Source organism: Rhamphochromis sp. 'chilingali' (genome assembly GCF_963969265.1).
Source record: "Rhamphochromis sp. 'chilingali' genome assembly, chromosome: 3".
NCBI lineage: Eukaryota > Metazoa > Chordata > Actinopteri > Cichliformes > Cichlidae > Rhamphochromis > Rhamphochromis sp. 'chilingali'.
In genome coordinates, this window is record NC_137931.1 from 16343323 (window position 1) to 16357156 (window position 13834).

A 13834-nucleotide genomic window follows, 5' to 3' on the forward strand; every position below is an offset into this window, starting at 1 on the left:
TCTATCAAAGGTTACAGCGATTTATATGAATTTGTACGAAAATGCTTTATTTCGCCAAGAGAGTGTGTTTCTCACTGTTACATGCATTTGAATGGGAAACTCGCCTGAGACAAATTATAGGTTTTCATTATGTGAATAATTTTAAAATCTTAGCTCAAACGGCTGCAAAACCTGTTTGCCCAGCACGGGGATATTGAGTTCTATAAGATAAAGCCATAAACATGTTTGTCTGAGTCTTCTATCAAAAGTTACAGCGATTTATATGAAGTTGTACGAAAATGCTTTCTTTCGCCAAGACAGTGTGTTTCTCACTGTTACATGCATTTGAATGGGAAACTCGCCTGAGACAAAGTATAGGTTTTCATTATGTGAATAATTTTAAAATCTTAGCTCAAACGGCTGCAAAACCTGTTTGCCCAGCACGGAGATATTGAGTTCTATAAGATAAAGCCATAAACATGTTTGTCTGAGTCTTCTATCAAAGGTTACAGCGATTTATATGAAGTTGTTCAAAAACGCTTTATTTCGCCAAGACAGTGTGTTTCTCACTGTTACATGCATTTGAATGGGAAACTCGCCTGAAACAAAGTATAGGTTTTCATTATGTGAATAATTTTAAAATCTTAGCTCAAACGGCTGCAAAACCTGTTTGCCCAGCACGGGGATATTGAGTTCTATAAGATAAAGCCATAAACATGTTTGTCTGAGTCTTCTATCAAAGGTTACAGCGATTTATATGAATTTGTACGAAAATGCTTTATTTCGCCAAGAGAGTGTGTTTCTCACTGTTACATGCATTTGAATGGGAAACTCGCCTGAGACAAATTATAGGTTTTCATTATGTGAATAATTTTAAAATCTTAGCTCAATCGGCTGCAAAACCTGTTTGCCCAGCACGGGGATATTGAGTTCTATAAGATAAAGCCATAAACATGTTTGTCTGAGTCTTCTATCAAAAGTTACAGCGATTTATATGAAGCTGTTCAAAAACGCTTTATTTCGCCAAGACAATGCATTTCTCACTGTTACATGCATTTGAATGGGAAACTCGCCCGAGACAAAGTATAGGTTTTCATTATATGAATAATTTTAAAATCTTAGCTCAATCGGCTGCAAAACCTGTTTGCCCAGCACGGGGATATTGAGTTCTATAAGATAAAGCCATAAACATGTTTGTCTGAGTCTTCTATCAAAAGTTACAGCGATTTATATGAAGCTGTTCAAAAACGCTTTATTTCGCCAAGACAATGCGTTTCTCACTGTTACATGCATTTGAATGGGAAACTCGCCCGAGACAAAGAATAGGTTTTCATTATATAAATAATTTTAAAATCTTAGCTCAATCGGCTGCAAAACCTGTTTGCCCAGCACGGGGATATTGAGTTCTATAAGATAAAGCCATAAACATGTTTGTCTGAGTCTTCTATCAAAAGTTACAGCGATTTATATGAAGCTGTTCAAAAACGCTTTATTTCGCCAAGACAATGCGTTTCTCACTGTTACATGCATTTGAATGGGAAACTCGCCCGAGACAAAGTATAGGTTTTCATTATATGAATAATTTTAAAATCTTAGCTCAATCGGCTGCAAAACCTGTTTGCCCAGCACGGGGATATTGAGTTCTATAAGATAAAGCCATAAACATGTTTGTCTGAGTCTTCTATCAAAGGTTACAGCGATTTATATGAATTTGTACGAAAATGCTTTATTTCGCCAAGAGAGTGTGTTTCTCACTGTTACATGCATTTGAATGGGAAACTCGCCTGAGACAAATTATAGGTTTTCATTATGTGAATAATTTTAAAATCTTAGCTCAAACGGCTGCAAAACCTGTTTGCCCAGCACGGGGATATTGAGTTCTATAAGATAAAGCCATAAACATGTTTGTCTGAGTCTTCTATCAAAAGTTACAGCGATTTATATGAAGTTGTACGAAAATGCTTTCTTTCGCCAAGACAGTGTGTTTCTCACTGTTACATGCATTTGAATGGGAAACTCGCCTGAGACAAAGTATAGGTTTTCATTATGTGAATAATTTTAAAATCTTAGCTCAAACGGCTGCAAAACCTGTTTGCCCAGCACGGAGATATTGAGTTCTATAAGATAAAGCCATAAACATGTTTGTCTGAGTCTTCTATCAAAGGTTACAGCGATTTATATGAATTTGTACGAAAATGCTTTATTTCGCCAAGAGAGTGTGTTTCTCACTGTTACATGCATTTGAATGGGAAACTCGCCTGAGACAAATTATAGGTTTTCATTATGTGAATAATTTTAAAATCTTAGCTCAAACGGCTGCAAAACCTGTTTGCCCAGCACGGGGATATTGAGTTCTATAAGATAAAGCCATAAACATGTTTGTCTGAGTCTTCTATCAAAAGTTACAGCGATTTATATGAAGTTGTACGAAAATGCTTTCTTTCGCCAAGACAGTGTGTTTCTCACTGTTACATGCATTTGAATGGGAAACTCGCCTGAAACAAAGTATAGGTTTTCATTATGTGAATAATTTTAAAATCTTAGCTCAAACGGCTGCAAAACCTGTTTGCCCAGCACGGGGATATTGAGTTCTATAAGATAAAGCCATAAACATGTTTGTCTGAGTCTTCTATCAAAGGTTACAGCGATTTATATGAAGTTGTACGAAAATGCTTTATTTCGCCAAGAGAGTGTGTTTCTCACTGTTACATGCATTTGAATGGGAAACTCGCCTGAGACAAATTATAGGTTTTCATTATGTGAATAATTTTAAAATCTTAGCTCAAACGGCTGCAAAACCTGTTTGCCCAGCACGGGGATATTGACTTCTATAAGATAAAGCCATAAACATGTTTGTCTGAGTCTTCTATCAAAAGTTACAGCGATTTATATGAAGCTGTTCAAAAACGCTTTATTTCGCCAAGACAATGCGTTTCTCACTGTTACATGCATTTGAATGGGAAACTCGCCCGAGACAAAGAATAGGTTTTCATTATGTAAATAATTTTAAAATCTTAGCTCAATCGGCTGCAAAACCTGTTTGCCCAGCACGGGGATATTGAGTTCTATAAGATAAAGCCATAAACATGTTTGTCTGAGTCTTCTATCAAAGGTTACAGCGATTTATATGAATTTGTTCGAAAATGCTTTATTTCGCCAAGAGAGTGTGTTTCTCACTGTTACATGCATTTGAATGGGAAACTCGCCTGAGACAAATTATAGGTTTTCATTATGTGAATAATTTTAAAATCTTAGCTCAATCGGCTGCAAAACCTGTTTGCCCAGCACGGGGATATTGAGTTCTATAAGATAAAGCCATAAACATGTTTGTCTGAGTCTTCTATCAAAGGTTACAGCGATTTATATGAATTTGTTCGAAAATGCTTTATTTCGCCAAGAGAGTGTGTTTCTCACTGTTACATGCATTTGAATGGGAAACTCGCCTGAGACAAATTATAGGTTTTCATTATGTGAATAATTTTAAAATCTTAGCTCAAACGGCTGCAAAACCTGTTTGCCCAGCACGGAGATATTGAGTTCTATAAGATAAAGCCATAAACATGTTTGTCTGAGTCTTCTATCAAAGGTTACAGCGATTTATATGAAGTTGTTCAAAAACGCTTTATTTCGCCAAGACAGTGTGTTTCTCACTGTTACATGCATTTGAATGGGAAACTCGCCTGAGACAAATTATAGGTTTTCATTATGTGAATAATTTTAAAATCTTAGCTCAAACGGCTGCAAAACCTGTTTGCCCAGCACGGGGATATTGAGTTCTATAAGATAAAGCCATAAACATGTTTGTCTGAGTCTTCTATCAAAAGTTACAGCGATTTATATGAAGTTGTACGAAAATGCTTTCTTTCGCCAAGACAGTGTGTTTCTCACTGTTACATGCATTTGAATGGGAAACTCGCCTGAGACAAATTATAGGTTTTCATTATGTGAATAATTTTAAAATCTTAGCTCAAACGGCTGCAAAACCTGTTTGCCCAGCACGGGGATATTGAGTTCTATAAGATAAAGCCATAAACATGTTTGTCTGAGTCTTCTATCAAAAGTTACAGCGATTTATATGAAGTTGTTCAAAAACGCTTTATTTCGCCAAGACAGTGTGTTTCTCACTGTTACATGCATTTGAATGGGAAACTCGCCTGAGACAAATTATAGGTTTTCATTATGTGAATATTTTTAAAATCTTAGCTCAAACGGCTGCAAAACCTGTTTGCCCAGCACGGGGGTATTGAGTTCTATAAGATAAAGCCATAAACATGTGTTTCTGAGTCTTCTATCAAAAGTTACAGCGATTTATATGAAGTTGTTCAAAAATGCTTTCTTTCGCCAAGACAGTGTGTTTCTCACTGTTACATGCATTTGAATGGGAAACTCGCCTGAGACAAATTATAGGTTTTCATTATGTGAATAATTTTAAAAGCTTAGCTCAAACGGCTGCAAAACCTGTTTGCCCAGCACGGGGATATTGAGTTCTATAAGATAAAGCCATAAACATGTGTTTATGAGTCTTCTATCAAAAGTTACAGCGATTTATATGAAGTTGTTCAAAAATGCTTTCTTTCGCCAAGACAGTGTGTTTCTCACTGTTACATGCATTTGAATGGGAAACTCGCCTGAGACAAATTATAGGTTTTCATTATGTGAATAATTTTAAAATCTTAGCTCAAACGGCTGCAAAACCTGTTTGCCCAGCACGGGGATATTGAGTTCTATAAGATAAAGCCATAAACATGTTTGTCTGAGTCTTCTATCAAAAGTTACAGCGATTTATATGAAGTTGTACGAAAACGCTTTCTTTCGCCAAGACAGTGTGTTTCTCACTGTTACATGCATTTGAATGGGAAACTCGCCCGAGACAAAGTATAGGTTTTCATTATGTGAATAATTTTAAAATCTTAGCTCAAACGGCTGCAAAACCTGTTTGCCCAGCACGGGGACATTGAGTTCTATAAGATAAAGTCATGAATACGTATATCTGAATCTTCTATCAAAAGTTACAGCTATTTATATGAAGTTGTACAAAAACGCTTTATTTTGTCAAGACAGTGGGTTTTAGAGTCTTCATCATTAAATCTGTGGTTGCTTCATTTTTCTATCCTATATCAGATATTTTAAAGGTTAGCTTAGGTAAAGTTCCATTCTCATGGTGAGGCAAAGTGCTTTATGTGTGTGTGTGTGTGCGTGTCATGAACGGCTATAAAAGGCCTATAATTAAAGAACAAAGCGGGGTTTGAGTTCGAGTTGCGGCAGACTGTCACTACTTGTAAATGGAACGCAGCCTTCCTACGGCGGACAGCTAATAACAGGAATCGGACGCGGTCCAGCCAAGTCCACAGCAACCACCATAGCAACCGCCTAGCATGACCTTAAAAACATATTCTGTCTTCATAACTATCAAAATCGTGAAATGATTTGCAAAGTGTGAAAGTGTTACAGCTGCAGAGAGCTATGGCGGTATCTATGGAAGCTGTTTACATAGCTAATAATATACGATGTAACCATGGAGACAGTCAGTCACTTGAGCTAGCGGTGCATGTTTACTACAGTGAATAAGGTGATTGAGTGCACAGCGTCCACACTCTGCAGGGGGTAAAGACATTACTTCAATATTGTTTTATATTGATATATATTAGCCTTCTGTTGACCATCACCTCAGGTTCACCATTACAGTTTCAGATTACAGATGCACACTGTCTAAACACATTCAAAAACTCATGTCTCAGAAATAAGCACAGCTGTTCATGTTTGTCATTAGAGTTTTATTTGTAAGAAAATTATGAACTTCATATTGTGCATTAAATAAAAGAACATTTCACAACTCTGAGTCAACAGAAACAGGTAACAGAAATGTCTCTAATGTGTACAGTGTAGTGTAAGCATTAAAAGATCATAAAGGAAAAACTAACATTTATGTGAAACTAATTGTAATAAAAAATGAGCAGGTGCTTTATAGATTTAAAAGAAAGAATCTGAAAACAACACTTTTTTGGTCTAAGTGATCAAAGTAGAAAACAGAACTGATGTTCAAGAACAAACCGTAGCTGCACTAATATTACACATCTCGATCGTTGTACTGAACAGACATGTTGCTTTTAAAACCACATGCAGTGTGTGACCATGACTGTTCACTGAGACCATGAACGCCACTTCGCTGAAGCATTCTTCTTCTTCTTCTTGCCATTAAATTGGAAGCAGAAGCAGCACGAGCTGATTTGATCTACTGAAAGGAAAAAGCAGAACATCTGAGTTGAAACCAGTCAGCTGAAATCATTAAGACAGGAACAAATTCAATGCAGTGTCTCAAGTGGCTTAGCCTGTTACAACTGTTGATACAAGCTAAATACGGTTAACACACAGTGTCAGGGAGCTCCAGTGTGGGAACTAGTGGCTTTAGGTTTGTAGTCATTTAACTTTCATCCATTCATTCATTTAATTCAGGAGGAAGAAATGCCAGGTTGGTGCAGGCTGGTTACATGCATTTGGTCCCATGCTGTCTTTAATTAAATGACTTGGTTCATTTTATGGCTGGGCTGTATGTGGGGTTATATCATGTTATTTGGGCAGGAGTACCTGTCCCCTGTTAGACTTAGAAAGTTTCTCCATAAGTAGAGTTTCTAACTCTTCTAGCACATCTGTGGCTGACAGCTTTTTGGTGGCTCTTTTTACCCCACACTGGTTGTGAGTGTGTAAATAGCCCCACTAGTTATTTTGGGTTGCAGTTAACTAGGGAGGAAGGGCTAGGTATGCCATGATTAGGTGAATAACAATTATATGTGATACATAAATTTCACAATGCATGCATATATCTCTATCAATTAAACCTGGCCTGAGGGCTGCCATTTTTTACATTCAGTTATTTCTCTTAGAAATGTTGGAACTAAATAATGAATGTGTTACAGTTAAAGTGAAACACTGGTCAGTGTAAATGGCTCATTGGGACACAGAAACCTTTAAATTAAACCTGATATCTAGTGTCAAACAATATCAAAGCTGTAAAAGATGTTTACATTCAGAATTTATAAAACTATGATTGTAAATAAATTCAAACAAGTGAGCTTTTCTCTTTGTGCTGAATATCAACACTGTGGTTTCTTAGACTGTAAGCTTTACTTTAGTGCAACCAGTTGCAGAAGCTGCCACTCCAAATGTCTTTTGATAACAAGAAAAAAATACCTTTTCAGTACACGGCCTGAAGTTCTTCTCCGAAATCTTCTGCAATCGGCTTTGTCTGCTGGTTTGAAGACAATAAACCATAAAAAAGATGATTTAGTCACTTTGTCTGTGTCATGCAGCTCGAATGTGTCGTGTAACGATGTTGAATAGCCGTCGTTATCCCTCTGCTGCGTCAGTAGGATTGTACTGTACAGCATCTCATTGATATGTGAGGAATGCTAATGTAACACGATAACAGACTTACATCATTAAAATATAAAGTGCAGGAGATATTTAGATATTTTTTATATTTATATTACATTTTATAGCTGACGGATTTTACTAAATAGATAGAATTTACTAAATAGCTGGATGAACATGAAAAATATGTCTATAATAACAAATGACCATGAGAGCCAGTAGAATTAATTCAGCTGGACACTCAAAAGACGTCCTTAAATGCTCTTTAAGTGGCAGAACAGATGAACAAACAGTTAATCGCTTACTTGAGATGAAATCTGCTCAGCTACTTTGAAAACAGCTTCTAACTGGTTCCTCCTTTAACAGGATGACTGCTCAGGGGTAAGGCCATCATGCAATCCAGCAACCTTTATGGTTCTGCTTTGATTCACCAGGAACTATTAGGGAAACCTTCCAGCGCCTCCTGTGAAAGACACAGGCATAAACACACAAACATTTATTAACATGTTCCACAGTGTTCCAGTTTGATTTTCTTATCCTGTGGACAACAACGTACATGGATGCAGGTTTATTGTTAACTTTTGTAAGGTTTATTTAATGAACATATCCAGCTGCAGCTCCACTGTGATCCTGAACTGGATAAGCACTTAAGAAAATGTGTCAATAAATGGACAAACATCAACTTACTATATTTATCCAAACAGACGGGACCAATAATGCTTCGCTGAGTTAGAGACTTTAACAGACTCTTCTATGTAAGAATGTCTCGTGCTGATATACCTGCAAACTTGACAACAAAGGTTTTTCAGACTACATGTAGCTGTCCTCTATGTCAGCTAACACATTTACATTTATGTCACACTTATTTCTGCTTTCCCATTTTATAATTATTACTTACATTTTGATTAGATACCTTGAGTTTGTAAATGATCAGATTACATAATTGGAATACAACGTATCCAATTCAGGGTTGCGGGAGGATGAAGCCTATCCCAGCTGATACAGGACAAAGACAGGCTGCCAGTTTATTGCAGGGCTAATACAATATGTGTAACAGAAAATCCACTTAAATGTTTGATATTTCTTATAATAATCATAATTATGACTATTATTTAAAGGTTTCTTCATAAATACATTTTGATTTTTTATAACCCCTAAAATATAAACCTGAGCTGTTTCAGATTCTGACCTCTGACCTCAGTGACCTGGCTGTGTCCTCACTGCAGCTCCCTCTTGGAAGTACGTCTGCTTCTTGTCTTCCCCCAGTGTTGACCGCCTGATATCAAGATATCACGTACTGTAACTGAGGAACAAAAAAGGACAAACACTTGCCTTCATTTAAAAGTACATTCATACAGAGATAATCTATGGAAACACACTAGTTCACAGTTTGGGAGGAACCAGTTCCTGTGAAACATTTCTGTATATGAACATCATGTGGAGAATGAATGAAATGAGTTCTTCAGGTGACTCAGCAGTCCCACACTGACAAATGAAATCTAGTTAAACTATTAAGCATATTTGCTCTTCTGAAATCTGTGTTAAACAACAACAAACATAAATTAGTAACAAAAACTACAGCTGAGTATAGGCTTTACAAACCACCAGCAGCCATAATGCTAAATTTTAATCTTCAAATGTTTCTGAGCTGTCTTCAACCTGCTTTTAGCACATTAAAGTCTCAATAAATAAAGTCAATGCAGACTCAATCCTAAATGTTCAGCACACAGAGACACAGAGGTACTGTTTAAAGTTTAGTGTTAACTTGAGTCACTGATCATTCACAGTATTACAGAGTCTGGCAGTCTTTGCATGATGTCCACATCACTGTAAGTTTCTAGCTGACTCTCAGGTGTGCCAGCAGGAAAGAGTAATAATAACCTGCATCCTGAGGTTTGTCATGCAGGATTAAAGGAGCCAAGCTTTGTTCACACAGCTAGGATTGTATTTTACACTGACCCTGGGTCAGTATCAACTTCAAGAAGACAGCTGTAACTGTTGATAGAAGAATCACACACACATATTTATGGCTTTGCCTTATAGAATTCAGCATCTCAGTGCTCAGGAAATAGGTTTTGCAGCTGTTTGAGCTAAGATTTTCAAGTTATTCACAAATTAAAACCTATACTTTGTGTCGGGCAAGAACTAAATTCAAATGCATGTAACAGTGAGAAACGCGTTTCTCATCAACTTCATAGAGCTTGCTGTAACTTTTGATAGAAGACTCAGACAAACATATTCATGGCTTTATCTTATAGACTTCAATATCCCCCCAATGTGTGTGTGAGTCTTCTCTCAAAATTTACAGCTGTCTTTATGAAGTTTATGGAAAAACGCTTTATTTCACCACGTTAGTGCGTTTCACGCTATTACATGCATTTGAATGGAGTTCTCGCCCGACACAAAGTATAGGTTTTCAATTTGTGAATAACTTGAAAATCTTAGCTCAAACAGCTGCAAAACCTATTTCCTCAGCACGGAGATGCTGAATTCTATAAGGCAAAGCCATAAATATGTGTGTGTGTGAGTCCTCTATCAAAAGTTACAGCTGTCTTCATGAAGTTGATACTGACCCAGGGTCAGTGTAAAATACAAGTTATTCACATAATGAAAACTTATACTTTGTTTCGTGCAAGAACTCCATTCAAATGCATGTAATAGTCAGAAACGCACTGTCTCGGCGAAATGAAGCCTTTTTGTACAACTTCATGAAGTTAGCTGTAACTTTTGATAAAAGGCTCAAAGCAGAGGGATAACGACGGCTATTCAACATCGTTACACGACACATTCGAGCTGCATGACACAGACAAAGTGACTAAATCATCTTTTTTGTGGTTTATTGTCTTCAAACCAGCAGACAAAGCCGATTGCAGAAGATTTCGGAGAAGAACTTCAGGCCGTGTACTGAAAAGGTATTTTTTTCTTGTTATCAAAAGACATTTGGAGTGGCAGCTTCTGCAACTGGTTGCACTAAAGTAAAGCTTACAGTCTAAGAAACCACAGTGTTGATATTCAGCACAAAGAGAAAAGCTCACTTGTTTGAATTTATTTACAATCATAGTTTTATAAATTCTGAATGTAAACATCTTTTACAGCTTTGATATTGTTTGACACTAGATATCAGGTTTAATTTAAAGGTTTCTGTGTCCCAATGAGCCATTTACACTGACCAGTGTTTCACTTTAACTGTAACACATTCATTATTTAGTTCCAACATTTCTAAGAGAAATAACTGAATGTAAAAAATGGCAGCCCTCAGGCCAGGTTTAATTGATAGAGATATATGCATGCATTGTGAAATTTATGTATCACATATAATTGTTATTCACCTAATCATGGCATACCCAGCCCTTCCTCCCTAGTTAACTGCAACCCAAAATAACTAGTGGGGCTATTTACACACTCACAACCAGTGTGGGGTAAAAAGAGCCACCAAAAAGCTGTCAGCCACAGATGTGCTAGAAGAGTTAGAAACTCTACTTATGGAGAAACTTTCTAAGTCTAACAGGGGACAGGTACTCCTGCCCAAATAACATGATATAACCCCACATACAGCCCAGCCATAAAATGAACCAAGTCATTTAATTAAAGACAGCATGGGACCAAATGCATGTAACCAGCCTGCACCAACCTGGCATTTCTTCCTCCTGAATTAAATGAATGAATGGATGAAAGTTAAATGACTACAAACCTAAAGCCACTAGTTCCCACACTGGAGCTCCCTGACACTGTGTGTTAACCGTATTTAGCTTGTATCAACAGTTGTAACAGGCTAAGCCACTTGAGACACTGCATTGAATTTGTTCCTGTCTTAATGATTTCAGCTGACTGGTTTCAACTCAGATGTTCTGCTTTTTCCTTTCAGTAGATCAAATCAGCTCGTGCTGCTTCTGCTTCCAATTTAATGGCAAGAAGAAGAAGAAGAATGCTTCAGCGAAGTGGCGTTCATGGTCTCAGTGAACAGTCATGGTCACACACTGCATGTGGTTTTAAAAGCAACATGTCTGTTCAGTACAACGATCGAGATGTGTAATATTAGTGCAGCTACGGTTTGTTCTTGAACATCAGTTCTGTTTTCTACTTTGATCACTTAGACCAAAAAAGTGTTGTTTTCAGATTCTTTCTTTTAAATCTATAAAGCACCTGCTCATTTTTTATTACAATTAGTTTCACATAAATGTTAGTTTTTCCTTTATGATCTTTTAATGCTTACACTACACTGTACACATTAGAGACATTTCTGTTACCTGTTTCTGTTGACTCAGAGTTGTGAAATGTTCTTTTATTTAATGCACAATATGAAGTTCATAATTTTCTTACAAATAAAACTCTAATGACAAACATGAACAGCTGTGCTTATTTCTGAGACATGAGTTTTTGAATGTGTTTAGACAGTGTGCATCTGTAATCTGAAACTGTAATGGTGAACCTGAGGTGATGGTCAACAGAAGGCTAATATATATCAATATAAAACAATATTGAAGTAATGTCTTTACCCCCTGCAGAGTGTGGACGCTGTGCACTCAATCACCTTATTCACTGTAGTAAACATGCACCGCTAGCTCAAGTGACTGACTGTCTCCATGGTTACATCGTATATTATTAGCTATGTAAACAGCTTCCATAGATACCGCCATAGCTCTCTGCAGCTGTAACACTTTCACACTTTGCAAATCATTTCACGATTTTGATAGTTATGAAGACAGAATATGTTTTTAAGGTCATGCTAGGCGGTTGCTATGGTGGTTGCTGTGGACTTGGCTGGACCGCGTCCGATTCCTGTTATTAGCTGTCCGCCGTAGGAAGGCTGCGTTCCATTTACAAGTAGTGACAGTCTGCCGCAACTCGAACTCAAACCCCGCTTTGTTCTTTAATTATAGGCCTTTTATAGCCGTTCATGACACGCACACACACACACATAAAGCACTTTGCCTCACCATGAGAATGGAACTTTACCTAAGCTAACCTTTAAAATATCTGATATAGGATAGAAAAAATGACGCAACCAGAGATTTAATGATGAAGACTCTGGGTTCTGTAGTGACCTGAATGACTCTTTGCATACAATTTATTGAAGAGGACTTTAGAATGCACTTTACATTTAGACTGTTGCTGTTTAATTTTTTACATTGTTGCGGTGTTATGTCATGAATAAAGTTCACCTGCTGGGGGTTTGATGGATCAGATCATCATAATCAATGGGTCCTGAGGTGGGCGGGACTGTCTCTGGTGATGTCACCATGAAGGAACAGCATCTGGCACGTGTTGCTGAAACATCCCAGTACACTGGTGTAGTTTCCTCTCCAGCTGTTTGACATTTGACACTTCAACATTAAGGGGAAGAAGAAGAAACAGTGTTAGGTCAGGTGACCACATGGTTTCTAAAGTAACTGACAGGAAGTAACCAGGCCGTTAGAAATGGATGGCATGTGTTTAGAGTTACTGGAGTTGGGTAACTCTACTTACCAAAAGCAGAAGCACACAGATGAAGGATCAGATGCTGAATGTTGCAGGAACATGCTCGTGCGGTGGTCATTCAGTGCTGCTCCGGCAGGTTAGACAGTCCAAGACTGATATACTGCCCATCTGAGAGTTTGAAAACACACATGCAAAGATTTATTTTGTATTACAGTCAAAGTTGGATGTTCATTTTTGTCCTTTAAAAATGTTTGTGTATTTGAAAGCGCTAACATTTAAGGATGACTTGGATCGTCTCCTTTAAAGGGGAGACAAGTGTATCCACTGATCCACGTCACTTTACCTGGATGATGACTCCTCTCCCCCTCACTCAGAAACGCTCCTAATATAACCAAGCAAATAAATAATATTGAAGATTTACTTACATCATTACAAAAACAGGAAAAACATCTCCCTTTGATTCTATTTCTCCATTCCTGCTGAACATCAGGCAACAAATATCTCAATAAATCACAGTAAAATGTAAAGCACATGTTTTCTCTGCTTTGTCTAACCTCTGCAGAGCCTGTCAAGAAAAACATATCTGTAAGCATAAAACAAATATACATTTCATAACACGTCACTGGACAAACCTCGGTCAGTTGATTTCCTCTGTGCAGTGCAGACGAACATCAGTCAGCAAGTCAAGGTGGTGAGATGGACTGGTGTCCTTTGTGACTCTGCTGGTTCTTCTGAGGAAATACCACCGTCTCTCCACACCGTCACCATCTGTGAGCACAAACTGCTGCTCTGCTCTGCCAGCATGTAGGAAATCACATATCACACACACAGGGGTGAAGAAACATTAGAACTCAACTTTGGATACTTTAGATCTAAACAGATCAAAGTAGCTCTTAGCTTCAACAATCAGTGAACAGACAAACAATGATACCATACTGATTCTGTATGAATACAATATGGTATTTTCAATACAGGTGTCAAATTAATTTACTAAAACTAATACAGATATATGTATTTTTTTTTTTTGATAAATTCGTTTGCTAAATTATAAGAATATATATTTTTTCAT

The 13834-nt window shown here is 37.3% G+C and overlaps 1 long non-coding RNA gene across 1 annotated transcript; it reads right to left on the reverse strand.

Annotated features, from left to right (window-relative positions):
- Positions 1 to 7658: 7658 nt before the first annotated feature.
- Positions 7659 to 13575, reverse strand: LOC308394273. The gene is made up of 6 exons (XR_013971153.1): positions 13398 to 13575; positions 13039 to 13147; positions 12814 to 12933; positions 12510 to 12671; positions 8544 to 8650; positions 7659 to 7810 (listed from the first exon to the last, which is right to left on the reverse strand). It is a non-coding gene; the product is annotated as an uncharacterized lncRNA (long non-coding RNA).
- Between the last annotated feature and the right edge of the window lie 259 nt (positions 13576 to 13834).